A 19915-nucleotide genomic window follows, 5' to 3' on the forward strand; every position below is an offset into this window, starting at 1 on the left:
TAGATGCTACGACTGGCTATGAACTTCTAACATTTATGGATGCATCAATGGGGTTCCAACAAATCCAGATGGAACCATCTGACCAAGAGGATACCACATTCATTACCCCAACAGGTATATACTGCTATACTACTATGCCTTTTGGTCTTAAAAATGCAGGTGTAACATACCAAAGGTTAGTTAACCGGATGTTCAAAGACAAACCAGGGGACACCATGGAGGTCTATATTGATGACATGGTGGTAAAATCAAAGAAAACTGAAGATCACCTCAAGGATCTTGAAGACACCTTCAACATACTAGACGAATATAACATGAAGCTGAACGCTTCCAAGTGCCACTTTGGAATGAGGTCAGGTAAGTTCCTTGGATACGTGGTGACTAAAAGAGGAATAAAAGCAAGCCCAGAACAAATAAAAGCCATCATCGATTTAAGATCCCTGTCCTCGACAAAAGATATTTGAATACTAACAGAAAGAGTAGCAGTACATAACAGGTTCATCTCAAGATCCTTAGAAAAAGTGCAAGCCTTTCTACGATATCTTGAAGAAGAACAAAAGTTTTGAGTGGACTAAATAACACAAAGATGCTTTTCAGGAACTTAAAAATTATCTAAGTTTTGCACCCTTGCTAGTGAAGCCACCAGAATGGGAACCACTCCTCCTATACCTTTTAGTATCATCTAACAGTGTAAGTGCAGTTTTAGCCAAGGATCTCAATGGGGACCAACATCCCATATACTATGTAAGTAAAAGTCTCCTAGATCCGAGACCAGGTATTCCTATCTTGAAAAACTAATACTTGCATTAGTAGCTGCTTCCACAAAATTAAGACACTATTTTGAAACACATAATATACATGTGAGAACTAATTAACCTATCAAGAACATTATGCGAAAACCAGAGATGTCAGGTAGGATGGCAAAGTGGTCCATGAAACTAAGCACATATGACATCAAATATGAACCAAGATCAGCAATAAAGTTACAAGCACTAGCAGACTTTGCGGCTGATTTCAGTGATGATCTACAACCTGAAGCATAGTTGGAGAGCAAAGAAGTCCAAAAAGAAGAAAGCATGGGAACATGGACACTCTTCACTTACGGATCCTCAAAATCTAAAGGAACAGTCCCAGGGATCATACTAAAATCGCCACAAAGGGGACATCATACCCCAGACAGTTAGCTGCGAATTCAATACAAACAACAATGAAGCTGAATTTGAAGCATTGATCATGGGATTACAACTGGCCAAGGATCTTCAGGTATTTGTTGACTCCTTATTATTAACTAATCATTTTAATAGATCCTATGCAGTGAAAGGTGAAAGATTAGCACTATACCTACAAATCCTTAAAAAGCTGGCCTCCAAATTCAAAACTTTCAGCCTAAACCAAGTTCCCAGAGAAAATGGGACAAGTGACTGAAATTACTCACATCTTCCGACTGTCCACCTGTTAACTAGCTCCACAAGTGAGGTTGGAAAAGTATGTGGGCCTCACTTTGAAATGGAATTCTTCAACCCCCTATCCTAAGTGAACACAATTTTGGAGGCCAAAGCCCACGAGAAAAGGAAGCATCTAAACTTCGACAATTGAGGTTTGGCAATTCGTAGTCAGGAAATGACTCCATATTTGTACAATTTATTATTATGAGACTCTTAAGGTGATTGAAGGAACTCAACTCAGTGATCGGTTTCAGATTTGGCCAATCAATTGTACACAGAGTATCAAGCATGAGTATGTTTGAGTTTATCAGAGGCTTCTCTCGTCCTCCTACCAACTTCTTTTCCAATAATTTATTACAATTCTCGATGTAAAGTGTCATAAGGCTATTTGGACAACTGCAATACTCCAAGCTGTCACAATCCAGTACGGACAAGCTTGTAAGAGATGTTACGTTGTTCCCACAATTATCCTCCTCTTCCTTTCCTAAACTCACCAAATTTGAACAATTACTTACAAACAGGTCCTTAAATTCACAAGAAACTTACTTGCATTCACTTCTCTCTCATTTTTACTTCTTCAACTGCCCAAAGATACTCTATAACTCCTCCCCACACATGACCATTAAGCCCAAAAATAGCTTTTATATCCAACTCGTTGATCGATGAAGCTGCATGGACCAAACTTTTTAACACTTCGTGGTTACATATATTGTATTTGTATATAACATATATTTCATATATAATAGAATAAGAAGCAGAAAACGTTGAATTATTGTGGTTATCTTTTGTTGGGCTTAGTTGGTGATATATAGCTATACAAACTTATGTACTCATATATACCTACACATCTATACACATACACATACATAAACTCACATATATAAACAAATACGATACATATATACACACATACACATACATATAATTACATGTATACACTTATATACTAACATACACTTACATATACTTACACATACATATATACTTACACATCTATATATATACACATATAAGAAGCCCTTTCAAATTTTATATATTGGTTACATAACTATGATTATTTGATTTATAAATTCTATTATTAGATTTATAATTATTATTATTATTATTACTATTATTATTATTATTAGTATTATTATTATTATTATTATTATTATTATTATTATTATTATTATTATTATTATAATTTACAATTATAATTATTAATACCTTTATTATTATTTAAATTTATTATTATTATTATGTGTAGCTATATATACACGAATCAAAACGCTGAATCCTGAACCCATACACACCTTAAACCCTAATATCATATATATGTTAAACCCTAAATCCTAAAGACTGGATCTCAAAACATATACTCACATGTTTACACATACATATACATACAAATGCATATGTGCATACATACACCGAACCCTAAGAGAAAACCAAAACCCTAAGCTAAGAATACATACATATACCAAACGTAAACCCAGTACTCACCTGTTGATACATAGAATACATATGCATGTATATAGATATATAAACATACATACATAGTAATGCACATAAACATATATACACTTGCACCCAAAACATATACACACATCAACCTAAACCATATACACACATGCTAATATATATATATATATATATATATATATATATATATATATATATATATATATATATATATATATACATATAATACACATGCTAATATATAGGGTCATATAGGGTCAGGATCTTTTACGAACTCATATTTTCCCATGAACCACTCTTGAAATGCGAACATTTTTGTGTGATATTTATTTTTTCAAAAAAAAAAGTGACATAAATCACCAAATCGGTCTTATAGAAGCATAACCGCAAAATTTTTTTTGAAATAAATGTGCATATACGACAGGTGCATATGTGCACATACATCGGAAATTCACAACGTATCTAACAAATGCACATGTGCACAAGTCATATATGCATATTTTTTCGAGATTTTTTGTGGTAATATGCTTCTATAAGACCGATTTGGTGGAACATGTCAATTTTTTGAAAATAAAATATCACACGAAAAAGTTCGCATTTTAAGAATGGTTAGCAGGAAAATATGGGTTCACAAAAGATCCCAACCCTGCTCATATATATACATACATATATTATTATTCTTATTATTATTTAACTTTATTGTTATTAAACCTTATACTCACATGCACACAAATACATATGCATACCAAACCTTAAACCATATACTCACATGTTGATACATACATAAATACAGATGTATGTATATATATATATATATATATATATATATATATATATATATATATATATATATATATATTCACACACACATACATACATAAACATACATAGATAAACATATATAGATACATACTCATGCACATAATCATACAACACAGACACCTAAATTCTAAACCTTAATAGATGAACCCTTAACCCATACATACCTTAAACTCTAAATCCATATATACGTTAAACCATAAACCCTAAACCCATATATACGTTACATCCTAAACCCTATACTCACATGCTTACACATATATGTACATACAATATACATACATATATGTCACATGTACATAAGCATGCATATATATATTTTAAATCCTAAACTATATACTTGCATGCTTCCAGACACATACATATGCACATCAAACCTTAAACCCTATACTTATATGTTGAATATACATACCCACATATAACTAGATGTACATGCACATTAAAAATAATAATATTCTAATTATAGTAAACCTAATATTAATAAAAGCATATAGTTATATACTAAAAAATTAATTATAATAAATCTAATAAGAAAATAAAAACAAAAATATTCAAAATAATAGTAATAAATATGTTATTTTCTTTCCATTAATATTATTATAAAATAATTATAATTATATTTATATTAATAATAATATGAAATAATAATAATAATAATAATAATAATAATAATAATAATAATAATAACTAGCAAAGTACTTGCGGCTACGCCGCTTTTGGGGTAATATGGAATAAATGGGCAAACTTTAAAAGATATGTGCTAAAATTGTAAATCACCACAAATAGGGGAGAAAATCGACAACCCTTAAAATTAGATGTTATAAATATACAACTAAAAGAAGGGACACTGGTAGAGAAAATCTAAAAATGTTGTGGCAATAATGTTAAAGTTGCCAAAGTTGGAAAAATATAGTGGCAAAACTGTAAACGAGGTTTTTTTTTGTGTTTTTTATGTCAAAATGTAAAAGTTTTGACTACAAGGACGAAAAGTGTCAAATTCATTAAAGATTTGTGGCAAAACACCACAATGTAAAAATTTTGGCTGCAAGGACTAAAAGTGTCAAAGTCACTAAAGATTTATGTCAAAAACCTAAAGTCACAAAAACTTAATCAAAACATAAAAATGTAAAAGTTTTGACTTTAGGGACTAAAAGTGTCAAATTCACTAAATACTTGTGGCAAAAACCTAAAGGTAAAAAGATTTACTATTGCTAAGCTCCCTTAGATTTAATATATACTAGAAAAAAACTCGGGCGTTGCCCCATACTAGTTCTTGTTTGATAATATGGTTTCTATACTTTGTTATAATGGATCTCAGTAGTTATTTGAATATATGGGCATGTTGTAGAGTTATTATATATATATATATATATATATATATATATATATATATATATATATATATATATATAAACGAATTCAAACCATAATTTTCTTTATTATTATTATTTTTGTTATATCTTAATAACACATAAAGCTTTCTTATTATTAATGGACAAACTTTAAAAGATATGTGCTGAAAGTGTAAATCGCCACAAATAGGGGAGGAAGTCGACAACCCCTAAAATTAGATGCCAAAAGTGTACAACAACCAAAAGCAGGGACACTAATAGTCAAAATCTAAAAATGTTGTGGCAATAGTGTGAAAGTTGCCAAAGTTGGGAAAATATAGTGGCCAAAGTCTAAATGAGGTTTTTTGTGTTTTTTTTATGTCAAAATGTAGAAGTTTTTCTACAATGACAAAAATTGTCAAAATCACTAAAAAATTGTTGCAAAAACACTAAAATATAAAAGTTTTTTGTAACACCGTGAATTTTCGAATAAAATTTTCATTTAAAATCATAATATTCTCATAACACATTTCACAAAAATCTCGTTTATTTAATCTACAAATCGCGACTTCATAATTGTTTGATTAAAACCCAGAATCCCCAAAACATAACTCTATCACTGGTGTGTACAATCAAGCCGGTGCCTTCCCGTGATCATGAGAAAACTTGAAACACATAACACATAACACGGTAAGCACGAAGCTTAGTGAGTTCCCCAAAATACCACACACACAGCTCATTAGCCACTCGAGGCTATATCACTGTAAGACCCTCCGGTCAATGTGTCTCAGTGGGACCCTCCGGTCCCATACTCGGGTGGACCCTCCGGTCCTAACTCTGTAAGCTCAACATAATATACAACATAAATCACAAAGACATAATGCAGGATATCACAACACTCAATATAAGCACATAAGATACTCTGGTCACACATATGTTACTACTCATAGTATAGTGAGAAGACTCACCTCGAAGCAAGCAAGCGGTTATCCTCATACTTAAATCTCGAACTAGCCACCGCCTAACATATAAGGTAAATATCTCTAATCAATACTCGAATTCTCAACTCTAAGTAAACCAAAGGTTACTCTTTCTCTCTCTACTCGGGAAGTAGGTAAAAGACCATTTTACCCCTCCATGGTCTCCATTACTCACGATTGACCCAACCCTAAAGTCAACAGAAGTTGAACTCGAGTCAACAGTCCTTGTTTGACCAGACTCGTCGAGTGCACTCATGTAACTCGTCGAGTCCACTCGTATCCTCAGAAGTCTCGTGAAGGTTCCACTCAGCTCGTCGAGTAGACCCCCAACTCGATGAGTTATCGCTTGGCCGCGAACACCGAGACGGACCCGAACCGACTCGTCGAGTCAACTCATGGAGTCGGCAAGTTTACTCAATCAAATCTCCCATTCAGACGTTCAAAGACAGATCCATTACTCCAAACCCTAGATCTAGCCTCCTAAGGTCCAAAAGTCACGTAAAGTTTTGATCTTGATGACCATGCATAGCATATATTGCTCTAAATTCCATCACAACTCCAACAAGGGCACCAAAACACAATAACTCTTTAAGTGACTGAATAAAGCTTGAGCCTTTGGACCCTTTGGACCTCACAAGGTCCATATATGAAGTCTAGACCTAGAAAGGGACTCCATGTACTCATATCTCAACAAAAAGGTGATAGAAAGCCCTATTTATCAAAAACATGAGATCTAATCACCACAAGGAGAAAGGTGAGAACTTTTTACCTTCTCCAGAAGCTTTTGGACGAAATAACACTGATCCACTGGCCCCCTTCTTGTTCTTTGATGAATCCTTCCCTTCCTCTTTAAAAGAAATGTACCAAAAGACCCCAAAATTAGCTCCTTTCACACTCTATAGCTCAAAAGGACGTTAGGGTTTACTCTCAGTGAAGGTGAGCCACAAATGAGGCTATAAGTGCCCTTAAATAGGTCCCAAACCCGGGGATTTAGGGTTTCACCACACAGCGTCTACTCGGTGAGTCGACTCTCGGACTCGTCGAGTAGACTACTAATCCCTCGTGGCAAACCACGACTCTACTCGACGAGTTAGACTCACAACTCGTCGAGTCACTCAATAAACCTCAACATTAACCACATGAAATAATATACTTGGGAGTCCGGATGTTACATTTTTACTGCAAGGACAAAGTGTCAAAGCCGCTAAAGATTTGTGGCAAAACCCTAAAGGCATAAAAACTTAATCAAAACACAAAAATGTAAAAGTTTTCACTTCAAGTATGAAAAATGTCAATTTCACCAAACATTTGTGGCAAAAACCTAATGACAAAAACACAAAAACCTAAAGACACAAAAAGTTAATCAAAACACAAAAATGCAAAAAATTTCACTTTAAGGATGAAAAATATCAAATTCAATAAATATTTGTGGCAAAATCCTAAAGCCACAAAGTTTACTATTCATAAGGTATGGCTTGCTTTAATATATATATATATATATATATATATATATATATATATATATATATATATATATATATATATATATATATATATATATATATAGGGGCAGAGTATTAGTAGGGCCAGGAGGGGCTGTGCCCCCCCCCCCCCCCCCCCGATATTTGGGTTATAACTAGGAAAAATTGCTCCAAAATTTTTATTATAGGCTTGTTAATTTCACAATTGAGCTGTGGCCCCTCCCGATTTCTTCATAGTCCAATTTCCAAACAAAAGACTGAAGCGGCAAGAAGTGAAATCAGTTCCTGAGTTTCGTCTGAGGTCCGATCCAGGGGCGGAGTATTAGTAGGGCCAGGAGGGGCTGTGGCCCCCCCTGATATTTGGGTTATAACTAGGAAAAATTACTCCAAAATTTTTATTATAGGCCTGTTAATTTCACAATTGGGCTGTGGCCCCTCCCGATTTCTTCATAGTCCAATTTCCAAACAAAAGACTGAAGCGGCAAGAAGTGAAATCAGTTCCTGAGTTTCGTCCGAGGCCCGATCGTCCCCATCAACCATCGTCGCTCGCGCCTCGCTGGAGTCTGGATGCTTGCTGTATCGCGACTCGCTGTCTCCGACTCTCCGGTCTCGCCAATCGCCATTCACTGATTCACCGCAGCAGCCGGCACTCACCGGAAATCAGGTATTCGTTCTTTCTTCTCCGGAGAATCTTGTGATTTCTGATTTGGGAATCCGGGATTAGGAATTAAGAGTGTATGTAAGGGTCGTTCTTGACTTCTTTCTTCTCCAGTTCTCCTGTTGTGATTTCTGATTTGGGAATTGGGATTAGAAATTAGGAGTGTATATAAGGAATTAGGACTACCGAATATGCTCCTGTGTTTGTTCACTTGTTGACTTTTTGTGATTTGGGAATCAATTCAATCTTCTCCTGTGTTTGTTCAGTTGCTGACTTTTTGTGATTTGGGAATCAAATCAATGTTGATTAATAGTTTGTAAATTGTAATTTGTTACAGATTTTAGATTAGGTATTGTTTTCACCTTTGATTTCAATTTTCAGTTTTTAGATACTGTTAAATGAGTTATTCTGTAATTGCAGATTTTTGTTATTTGTTATTGTTTTTACACATTGTTGAATCATTAGTTCCTTATTTTTTTTTATAGACACAATCATGGTAAAGATGAAAACCTTAGATTATTTTTACAAATGAAAGGTTAATGATGAAGAAACTCATAATGAAAGTGAAGAGAGTAAACGTCGGGTTGAGTTGTAATTCTTTTTTAGGTGTTTTTGGCGTTTGTTTGTTGAAAACAATTTTTTTTGTGTAAGAACGTTAATTTTAGTTTATAATAATTTCGCCCTCCCCAAATTAATTGTTCAAGCTCCGCCACTATATATATATATATATATATATATATATATATATATATATATATATATATATATATATAATAATAATAATAATTAAAAAAGAAGGTAAGCCAAAACAAAAGGAAAGAAAAACAAAAAGAAAAGGTGGTAAACAATCTCCAGATGCCCGCTATTACATTTCTTACGAAATTCCAACAAAATTGTAATTTTAATATTTATTAAATTTAGTTGGTATTTTGTAGGAAACTTCTGACGCTTTTCCGACGAAATCTTTAAGGTATCTATTTCTGTAGGAAATTTGTAAGATTTTTTTTGGATTCTACTTTTGTGGTAAGTTTGTAGGAAATTCGATGCATATTTCCTAGAAAACACTTTGAAATATTTTGTAGCTAAAACCAAATATTTTAGTAGCATATATTTAAACCTTTATTGGAGAATTGAGGCTATTTGGAATGAAAACATTTTAATATTTGTGATTGTGTATATTTCTAACAGTTTTTTTTTTCCTGAAAGATTCGAATTCAAAAACACGTTATCTTTAGAATTCATGTGAATCATATATGATTGCAACTTGCAACGTGGTTAACTTTTGTCCATATCTTTACTATGATAATAATTGAAAGACAAAACTGTACAAATGGTCCCTGTGGTTAGCTCAAAATTGTCACTTTGGTCCAAAAAAGTTTGAACTAGCACTTGAGGTCCAAACTTTTCATTTTGTTGCAAGTTTGGTCCGATTAGATTTGCACTTTTTTGTATTGACGATTTTGCCCCGTATTATTTTATTTATTATTTTTCTTTTATTACAACAATTTAAAAACAATTAAGAAAAAACTAAAAATAAAATACCCCTAACATCTCTCTCTCTCTCTCTCTCTCTCTCTCTCTCTCTCTCCCTCTCTCTCTCTCTCTCATGTTCTTCATTTCTACTTCAAAATACTCATTTCCCTCAAATCTGCCATGTACGATGGCCCACAAATCCACCATCATCGAGACCAACAAGGTTTATCTGTTTTCCAACAACATATATATTCAGAAAATTGTCACTTCTCTGACGACGTTGATGATCCGACGAGCATAGAGATGAACAAATCTGACGAAATATCTAGGGTTTGTTGAGGTGGTGGCGTCGACGAAGGCTCGGGTTCGGACGACACACTGGTTTGAGAAACGTCGTAGGGGTTGGGGTTTTGCTGTTTAGGGTTTGAAAAGCATTGTATGGTAGCTCAAACATGAAGATCTATTGTCACCGTCGTTTTTTTGGATTTGAACAGATCTAGCGAGATATCTGACGGCGTTTAGGGTTTCAGCCGTCCATTTCTCTCCTTCTCCAGCGAGGTGCCATTATTTGCAAAAACCCTAGCGCCGCCACCCTGTAGTTTTTTGAAACCCTAGATTTCCAGATCTATTGTCACCCTCGTTTTTTGCTTCGATCCACAGACGTGAAGATCTGGAAATCCTTGGTTTTTTGCTTCGAACAACAGATGGATTAAAGATGATTTTGCTCCGACGAGTGTTGTACACAGGTTTATGTGTTGGGTCTTGTATATCAGATTTCTAGTTTTGTATATCAGATCTTCTTGAACAGATGTATGGATGTATTTGATATCATCTGTGGTTAACCATTTCTAGGTTTTTAATGTGTTCTTATATGTTAGATTTCTAATTTTTGTGTGTTTGTTCAGAGAGAGAGAGAGAAAGAGAGAGAGAGAGAGAGAGAGAGAGAGTTATGTATGTGTGTGGTGTTCATTGGAGCTAGGTAAACTTTCCGATGACTGAAGGTTCTGGCGATTAAGGTTACAAAGGAAGCTTCAGTGTTGACGGTGGTGGTGGTTGGTGTTGGTGGCGGCGGTGATGTTGACCGGTGGTGGTGTTGGTCTTTTGCATTGTAAAAGAGAGAGAGGAAAGGATAGGAGTAATATTTTATTTTTTATTTTCTTTTAATCATAAAAATATTTAAATAAATAAAATAGAAACTGAAAAAGAAAAGAAGTAAGGGTAAAATTGTCATTATAAAAAAGTTCAAAACAAATTGGACCAAATTTGCAACAAAATGAAAAGTTTGGACCTCTGGTGCTAGTCCAAACTTTTTTGAACCAAGTGAAAATTTTGAGCTAGGACCATTTGTGCAGTTTTGTCTAATTGAAATCGTTCTCCTCGAGTACCTGTGCATCCCTTTCATCAACATAAAACAATTATTGATATCACTCTGTAGATCCACTCCACCACCGGACCTTTACTATATTCTCCGCCCTTACAACAATGGCTGAAATAGTACTTTCTTCCTTCTTCTCGGTGTTATTTGAAAAGCTAGCCTCTGATTCGTTGAAGAAGCTCACTCGCCTTAAGGGAATTGATTCCGAGATCAAGAAACTGAAGAGATCATTAAACCAGATCAAATTGCTGTTTAATGATGCTTCTCGTAAGGAAATAACTGATGAAAGTGTTAAAGAGTGGCTTAATGGTCTCCAGCATCTGGCTTACGACATTGACGACCTACTTGACGATTTGGAAACTGAAGCTATACATCGTGAGTTATCCAAGGAACGTGGAGCCTCCATAAACATGGTAAGAAATTTCATTCCGACTTGTTGCACAAATTTCTCAGTAAGTACAAGTATGCATAGCAAGTTGGATGATATTACCACCAAGTTACAAGAACTGTTCGAGGAAAAAGAAAATATTGGTTTAAGTGTGAGAAGTGAAAGCCCAAAACAGATGAACAGACGATTACAGACCTCTTTGGTTGATGCATCTAGTATTGTTGGGCATGAAGGTGAAAAGGATGCGTTGCTCCACAAGCTACTCCGGGATGAACCATGTGATAAAAACTTTAGCATCGTGCCCATAGTTGGTATGGGTGGGGTAGGTAAGACCACTCTAGCTAGACTTTTGTATGATGAAATGCAAGGGAATGCTCACTTCGAACTCAAAGGCATGGGTTTGTGTTTATGATGAATTTTGTAAGAAAATAAACTAGTTTTCTTTTGTGGTGCAAGGAACACGGAAACAGAAGAAGAATGTAGTGGAAGAAAACTTGCTCTTAAAGTTAAAACAAAGAAAGAACTAGTAATTGCATTAAAACAAATGACGCCTACTTTTATACTAATTAATTAGATACCTTATGAACCTCTAAAACCATAAAAAAAAGACTTCGACTCTTATTCTAAAACTAGGAAACAAAACTAATAAAAAAGAAACTTTCCTATTGCTTTTCAAATAACCGATTAACCCAACAATCACCCCCTTAATCGGTTTGGTCATACGAGCCACTCGTTCAAAACAATGCCGGTTCCTCTTCGATTAGACCCGCTTCTTCCTTTTCCCATTTAGGACACTCGTTTTTATAGTGACCAAGCTCACCACATTTGTAACATCTAACGTGACTTTTATCCCGGACACGTTCATTACCATCTCGACTTCTCCCGGACCCCCGACCTCTTCCCCGGCCACGTCCAAAGTCATCCCGATTTGAACGTTCATTGCCACAATGCTTACAAACATGTGACTTTTCGTCACTAGCCAACAACAGCCCACCTTGAGTGTCCTCCACTTTCTCGGTTCCTCTTATACGCTCCTCGTATGCCTTCAATCTACCAACCGCTTCATCGAATAACATTGAATCCAACTCGAAACATTGCTCTATTGAAGCCACGATTTGGAGAAACGACTTAGGCATCGAATCTAGTAACCTTTTTACCAAATCACCTTCTTCAAGCTCATATCCAAGACTCCTTGCTTTTGACGCTAAACCGGATAATTTTGTCACAAAATCATCAACCGTTTCATCCTCCTTCATGCGTAAACTTTCAAGCTCCCTTTTTAAGGTTGCAAGTCGAGCTGTTCTTACCCGATCCACTCCCAAATACCGTGTTTTTAGCCCATCCCACACTTGTTTTGGGTCGGTGTAACTCGCCATTTGCAACACCATGTCTTCGGGTATCGCTTGAAACAAAAAGGCAAGAGCTTGTTTTGACTTCTTTTGATCTGGTGCTTTATCTAACGTTTTCGGTTCGACCGTCTCCCATATGCCATGTGCATCCATAATCGACTTGACTTTAACCGCCCACACCGGATAATTCGTTGGAGTCAAAACCGGAACTTGATATGTCAACGAACCTCCTTCTTTAACCAACGACATCCTTTTCTCCTTAACCCCGACTTCTTTAATCAAGCTTGTTCCGAGAGCACTCTTCCACCGGACAACAAGACAAGGTCACGACCACCTTTACCGTCTTCCGTCACCCGCAAAACGAACCGAATCAAAGCCACCCGCTTTGACGTCTTCCCGTTCGTTTACTCCGCGCCTCCGGTTAGTCTCTCATAAGCCCGATTAAAAGAAATCGGGGTTGTTTCTAATCAACCTCGAATCACACCCCCTTCAACGAAACCGCGCTCTGATACCAAGTGTAAGAAAATAAACTAGTTTTCTTTTGTGGTGCAAGGAACACGGAAACAGAAGAAGAATGTAGTGGAAGAAAACTTGCTCTTAAAGTTAAAACAAAGAAAGAACTAGTAATTGCATTAAAACAAATGACGCCTACTTTTATACTAATTAATTAGATACCTTATGAACCTCTAAAACCATAAAAAAAAGACTTCGACTCTTATTCTAAAACTAGGAAACAAAACTAATAAAAAAGAAACTTTCCTATTGCTTTTCAAATAACCGATTAACCCAACAAATTTGATATCTTAAATATAAGTAAAGTTATCTTTCAATCGATAGGCGGGGAAAACAAAGAATTTAAGGACTTAAATCTTCTTCAAGTAGCTTTAAAAGAGAAGATCTCAAAGAAAAGATTTCTTCTTGTTCTTGATGATGTGTGGAGTGAAAGCTATACCGATTGGGAAATTCTAGAACGGCCATTTCTTGCAGGGGTACCTGGAAGTAAGATTATCATCACCACCCGGAAGCTGTCGTTGCTAACCCAGTTAGGTTACAATCAACCTTACAGTCTCTCGGTTTTATCACATGACAATGCTGTATCTTTATTTTTTCAACATGCATTCGGTGAAAATAACTTTGATTCACATCCAACACTTAAACCACATGGTGAAGGTATTGTCGAAAAATGTGATGGCCTGCCATTGGCTTTGATAGCACTTGGGAGGTTATTGAGGACAAAAACAGATGAGGATGAATGGAAGGAACTTTTGAATAGTGAGATATGGAGCTTAGGAAAGAGAGATGAAATTACTCCAGCTCTTAGACTAAGCTATCATGATCTTTCTTCCAATTTGAAGCTGTTGTTTGCATATTGTTCCTTGTTCCCTAAGGACTACATGTTTGACATAGAGGAATTGATTCTATTATGGATGGCAGAAGGGTTTTTGCGTCAATCAACGAAAGGGAAATCAATCGAACGCATGGGTGTTGAATGTTTTGAAGACTTGTTATCAAGGTCATTTTTCCAACATGCACCCAATGACAAATCGTTATTTGTGATGCATGACCTGATGAATGACTTAGCCATGTCTGTTGCTGGAGAATTTTTTTCAAGGTTATACATTGAGATGAAGAAGGAAATTGGGAAGGATGATCCGGGTAAGTGTCGCCATATGTCATTTGTTTGTGAGAAGTATATGGTTTACACAAAGTTCGAGGCATTCAAAGGAGCTAATAGTTTGAGAACATTCTTAGCATTATCTTCTGAGCGAAACAGTTGGCAACAATTCCACTTATCAAATAAAATTCTGACAGACTTAGTTCGTGATTTACCATTATTAAGGGTCTTAAGTTTCAGTGAACTTAGCATAAGCGAGGTACCAGAATTCATTGGCAGTCTAAAGCACTTGCGGTATCTTAATTTATCTAGAACTGAAATTACACATTTGCCTGATAATGTCTGTGACCTTTATAATTTACAGACATTGATTGTTTCTGGCTGTTATAGTTTGAAAAAGTTGCCTGAGAACTTCTCAAAGCTTAAAAAATTGCGGCATTTTGACATGAGGGATACACCGCTTTTGAAGAAGATGCCATTAGGGATTGGTGAGTTGAAAAGCCTACGGACTCTCTCTAAGATCATTATTGAAGGAGACAACGGCTTTTCAATAACCAAGCTTAAAGATCTAAAGGATCTCCAAGGTAAAATTTCCTTTCAAGGGCTTGACAAAGTGCAAAGCCGAATGCAGGCACAAGAAGTGAACTTATCCCACATGAGGCTAAGTGAGTTAGAGGTGGAATGGAGTGATGTATTTGATAATTCTCGAAAGGAAGTAGTTGAACAGGAGGTCCTGAATGTGATGAAGCCTCGTAACGAAAATCTAAAACACCTCAGCATTGTGTCATATGGAGGTACAAAGTTTCCGAGTTGGGTTGGGGATCCCTCATTTCATCGGTTGGCTGAAGTGACATTAAATGGTTGTAAAAAGTGTACATCTCTACCGCTACTTGGCCAGCTACCATCACTTAAGGAGTTGTATATTGAAGGCATGGATGAGGTGAAAGTTGTGGGTTTGGAGTTTCTTGGGACTACTGGTCTTGCATTCCCATCACTTGAAAATCTAACTTTTCGAGGTATGAAATGTTGGAATCTTAATTCCTTAATCCCTCCACTCCTGTCTTCCAGTCCTAAAAGCTAACACAATTTCTGGAACAAAGTAGGGGACGTCATCAAAGAGTGGTTGGGTCTCTTTACTTGTTTAATATTATAAGCTTACTCCAGCTTATATATATATATATATATATATATATATATATATATATATATATATATATATATATATATATATATATATATATATATATATAGCATATATCGAGTTATGAGTATGCAGAGCAACACAAAACACATTGTAAACCAATTGGTTTTTGAGTGATATTTCCAATTATAAATCAAAGAGATATTTTGATATATTTATCTGTGTTTTTTTACAATCTCTATACTAGAATTGGTATCAGAGCTTTCGAAATCAGTCAAGGGGAGCTGTGAAAGCTTTGAATTACCTGGTGATCAAGAAGGACACCAGTAAAGATGTCAGACAAAGAAGGAGATGGTGGTGATGCTGGTCCGGCTCCGGTGAAACTCAAAGAGATAGGATCAACCACAGTGGCTTGCCCGATGTTGAATTCCACAAATTACACCGTATGGTCCCTGCGTATGAAAGTTGTACTTCGAATTCATAAAGCCTGGACCATAATCGATCCAGGAGAAGAGAAGAATGATGAAAAGAATTACCTTGCCATGGGATTGCTGTATCAAGCAATCCCTGAGAGCTTGATAATGCAGATAGGGGACGTCGATGAAGCGAAGGTCCTCTGGGAGTCGATTAGGGCTCGACATGTTGGAGCCGACAGAGTAAAAGAGGCTCGACTTCAAACTCTCACCGCCGATCTAGACCGACTGAAGATGCAGGAGACAGAGACGATAGACGCTTTCGCCGGAAAGCTCGCTGGAATCGCCTCGAAGTCAGCGTCACTGGGAGAACCCATCGGAGAAACGAAACTCGTGAAGAAACTCTTGACGGTGGTACCTCATCGGTTCATTCAAATCGTTGCCTCCCTCGTGCAAGTGCTTGACTTGAAGACAGTATCCTTCGATGACGTCGTAGGGCGTCTGAAAGCGTATGAAGAAAGAATCAAAGCAGATGAAGGCGGAGACGGGCAACAAAGGGTGTTGATGGCTAGAACGAGTGGTGGTGGTGGATGGAGAAATGATGGCGGTGGAGGTTCTGGATCGTCGGGGAAGACGAATTGGGGAAAACGGGGGAAGGGTTCTAATGGCACCGAGTCGGGAGGCTTTAATCGAAATGGGTCAAGCGGGTCGGGTGGTGGATTCGGGTCAGTAGGATCCAGTGGGTCAGGCCCAAAAGGAAATAGACCCAATTCGGCCCAAAACAATAATAAGCCCAATAACCGGCCCAATTCCAATTCGGACTCAAACCGAAACCCGAAAAAAGATCTGTCGAAGATTATATGCTACAGATGTGACAAGTCGGGCCATTACGCATCCAAATGTCCGGACCGAACCCAAAAATTCCAAGAAAGTAATTTTACCGAACATGACGATGCCGATGAAACAGTATTTTTACACGAGACCGTATTTTTGAACGAAGAGAAGGTGATACCGTCTCGATACAACTCACAAGAAAACGATGTGTGGTATTTGGATAACGGGGCGAGTAATCACATGACGGGAAATCGTTCATTTTTCTCCGAACTCGACGAAGGAATAACCGGAAAGGTTAAATTCGGTGATAATTCGTGTGTCGAAATAAAAGGGAAAGGCTCAATTCTTTTCCAAGGAAAATCGGGGCAGCAACGTTTGATGACAGAAATATATTTTATACCGGATCTGAAAAATAATATTTTCAGTTTCGGTCAAGCAACCGAAGCCGGGTGTGATATTCGGATGAAAGACGAATATTTGACAATGCATGATGCCGACAACTGCTTGTTAATGAAGGTACAAAGAACTCCAAACCGCCTTTATAAAATACAGTTGCCCATTGGAGTACCTATTTGCCTTCATACAAGACTGAGTGAAGACACGTGGCGCTGGCATGCAAGACTTGGACACATCAATTTCGAGTCAATGAAAAAGATGTCCAAGAAAGGTCTAGTCAAAGGGTTACCCCATTTTGACAGTGAAAATCAATTGTGTGAATCTTGTTTGGTGGGCAAGCAAACAAGAAAGTCATTTCCATTAATGACGACGTACAAAGCAACACGGCCATTGGAGCTAGTTCACGGTGATTTATGCGGTCCGATAACACCGTCAACGAAGGGTCAAAATCGGTACATTTTCACACTAATTGAAGATTTTTCACGGTATATGTGGATTTTTCTCTTAAAAGAGAAAAATGAGGCGTTTTTACACTTCAAAAAATTTAAAGCTTTGGCGGAGAATAAACTCGGAAAGTCTTTAAAGGTGTTTCGAAGTGATCGAGGAGGTGAGTTTACTTCGCTCGAGTTTAATTCCTTTTGTGATATGAATGGAATCAAACGCCATCTTACCGCCCCATATTCACCACAACAAAACGGTATTGTGGAACGAAGAAACATAATACTTATGGACATGACACGAAGTATCATGAAGGCGATGCATGTTCCAAACTATCTATGGGGAGAAGCGGTAAAACATTCCACAAACCTGATCAACCGTGTTTACACAAGAGTACTTGGTGATACAACTCCGTACGAGAAGTTGTATAAAAGAAAACCTAATTTGGAGAACGTACGCATCATTGGGTGTTTAGCGTATGCAAAAGTTGAACCGGTAAACGTGAAAAAATTGGATGCAAGATCAAGACCATTGGTTCATCTTGGTTCTGAACCGGGTACAAAAGCCTATCGGTTATTTAACCCGGTTACACAAAAAATAATCGTAAGTCGAGACGTTATTTTTAATGAAACCAAAGGATGGAATTGGGTTAACGAAGCTACACCTGACAATGAAGAACCAGGATCATTCATAGTACCATGGGATTTACCGGAAGATGAGGCAAACAACAACCAAGGAAACAATGTAAACAACGAACCAAACGAATCGGATCACGAGATTGAAGACGGAGTGGAGGTACAAGAAAATGAGCAACCAATTCCGATCAACAACAACGTGAACAATGTTCAAAACCAAAGGCCCACAAGACAAAAGGTGCTTCCAATTCGATTACGAGATTATGTACTTTATGTTGATGAAATTGAAGAACTTCTAGCAACCAATGACGAGCCGGTATCGGTTGAAGAGGCGAAGAAAGAACCAGAGTGGGTCAAAGCCATGAATACAGAAATCAATTCGATCAACAAGAACAATACTTGGTCTCTCGTAAACAAACCTATGGGGGTGAAGCCCATCGGACTCAAATGGGTGTTCAAGCTGAAGAAAAATGCAGATGGCACCATAAACAAACACAAGGCGAGGTTGGTTGCTAAAGGGTACGTACAACAACCTGGTATTGACTTTCAAGAAGTATTTGCTCCGGTAGCTCGCATCGAAACCATACGGTTTCTCATTGCCTTAGCCGCTACCAATGGATGGGAGCTTCACCACTTGGATGTCAAGACGGCTTTCTTACATGGAGAGTTGAGAGAAACCGTCTATGTGTATCAACCGAAAGGCTACATAAGGAAAGGCGACGAGCACAAGGTGTACCGTCTTTCAAAGCACTATATGGTCTTAGACAAGCACCGAGAGCATGGAATACAAAACTTGATGATATTTTGAAAGGAATGAAATTTCACAAGTGCATGAAAGAACCATCGGTGTACCGGAAGAACGAAGGATCCAACTTGCTAATTTTAGCAATCTATGTTGATGATTTGTTTGTCACAGGTACAAATTTGAGCATGATCAAAAGGTTCAGATTTGAAATGTCCAAGAACTTCGAGATGTCTGATCTTGGAAGATTAACTTACTACCTGGGCATTGAAGTCAAACAGGATGAATCGGGGATTACAATAAACCAAGAAGCGTATGCACAACGCATTCTGAAGGAAGCCGGTTTACATGATTGCAATCCTACCCACATTCCCATGGATCCAGGAACCAAAATGTCGAAGGCCGAAGATGAACCCGAAATCGACCCGACACAATACCAAAAGTTGGTAGGATGCCTTAGATATCTCTTGCAGACAAGACCCGATATGACATATGCGGTTGGAGTTATTAGTCGATACATGCAAGATCCAAGAGAATCACATGGTGTTGCAATCAAACACATCCTAAGGTATTTACGAGGAACAACGGGATACGGAATCAAGTACGAGAGGATGGGACAAAATCGAATAATTGGTTACAGTGATAGTAGTCATAATGTTGATCCAGATGACGGAAGAAGCACAACTGGTCATATTTTCTACTATGGGTTGTCTCCAATAACATGGTGTTCGCAAAAGCAAGATACTGTTGCTTTATCATCTTGCGAGGCAGAGTTCATGGCAGCCACTGCGGCTGCATGTCAAGCAATATGGCTTCAAGATTTGCTGGGAGAAATCTTGAACAAAACGCAAGAGAAGGTGGTTCTTAGAGTTGATAACAAGTCGGCTATCGAACTAACAAAGAATCCCGTTTTTCACGGAAGAAGTAAACACATTCACACT

At 37.0% G+C, this 19915-nt stretch overlaps 1 pseudogene across 1 annotated transcript in view; it reads left to right on the plus strand.

The window, feature by feature from the left end:
* The first annotated feature begins 11130 nt into the window (after positions 1 to 11130).
* The window catches only part of LOC145167523 (putative disease resistance RPP13-like protein 1), a 260684-nt pseudogene continuing 251899 nt past the window's right edge, over positions 11131 to 19915 (plus strand). Inside the window, exons 1-3 of the transcript XR_013741209.1 lie at positions 11131 to 11819; positions 13547 to 15293; positions 15844 to 15850. The product of XR_013741209.1 is annotated as a putative disease resistance RPP13-like protein 1 (transcript). The remainder of the gene's footprint in view (positions 11820 to 13546; positions 15294 to 15843; positions 15851 to 19915) is intronic.

This window comes from Lactuca virosa, chromosome 3 (assembly GCF_052849685.1).
Source record: "Lactuca virosa cultivar CGN04683 chromosome 3, Lactuca_virosa_CGN04683_v6, whole genome shotgun sequence".
Classification (NCBI taxonomy): Eukaryota; Viridiplantae; Streptophyta; class Magnoliopsida; order Asterales; family Asteraceae; genus Lactuca; species Lactuca virosa.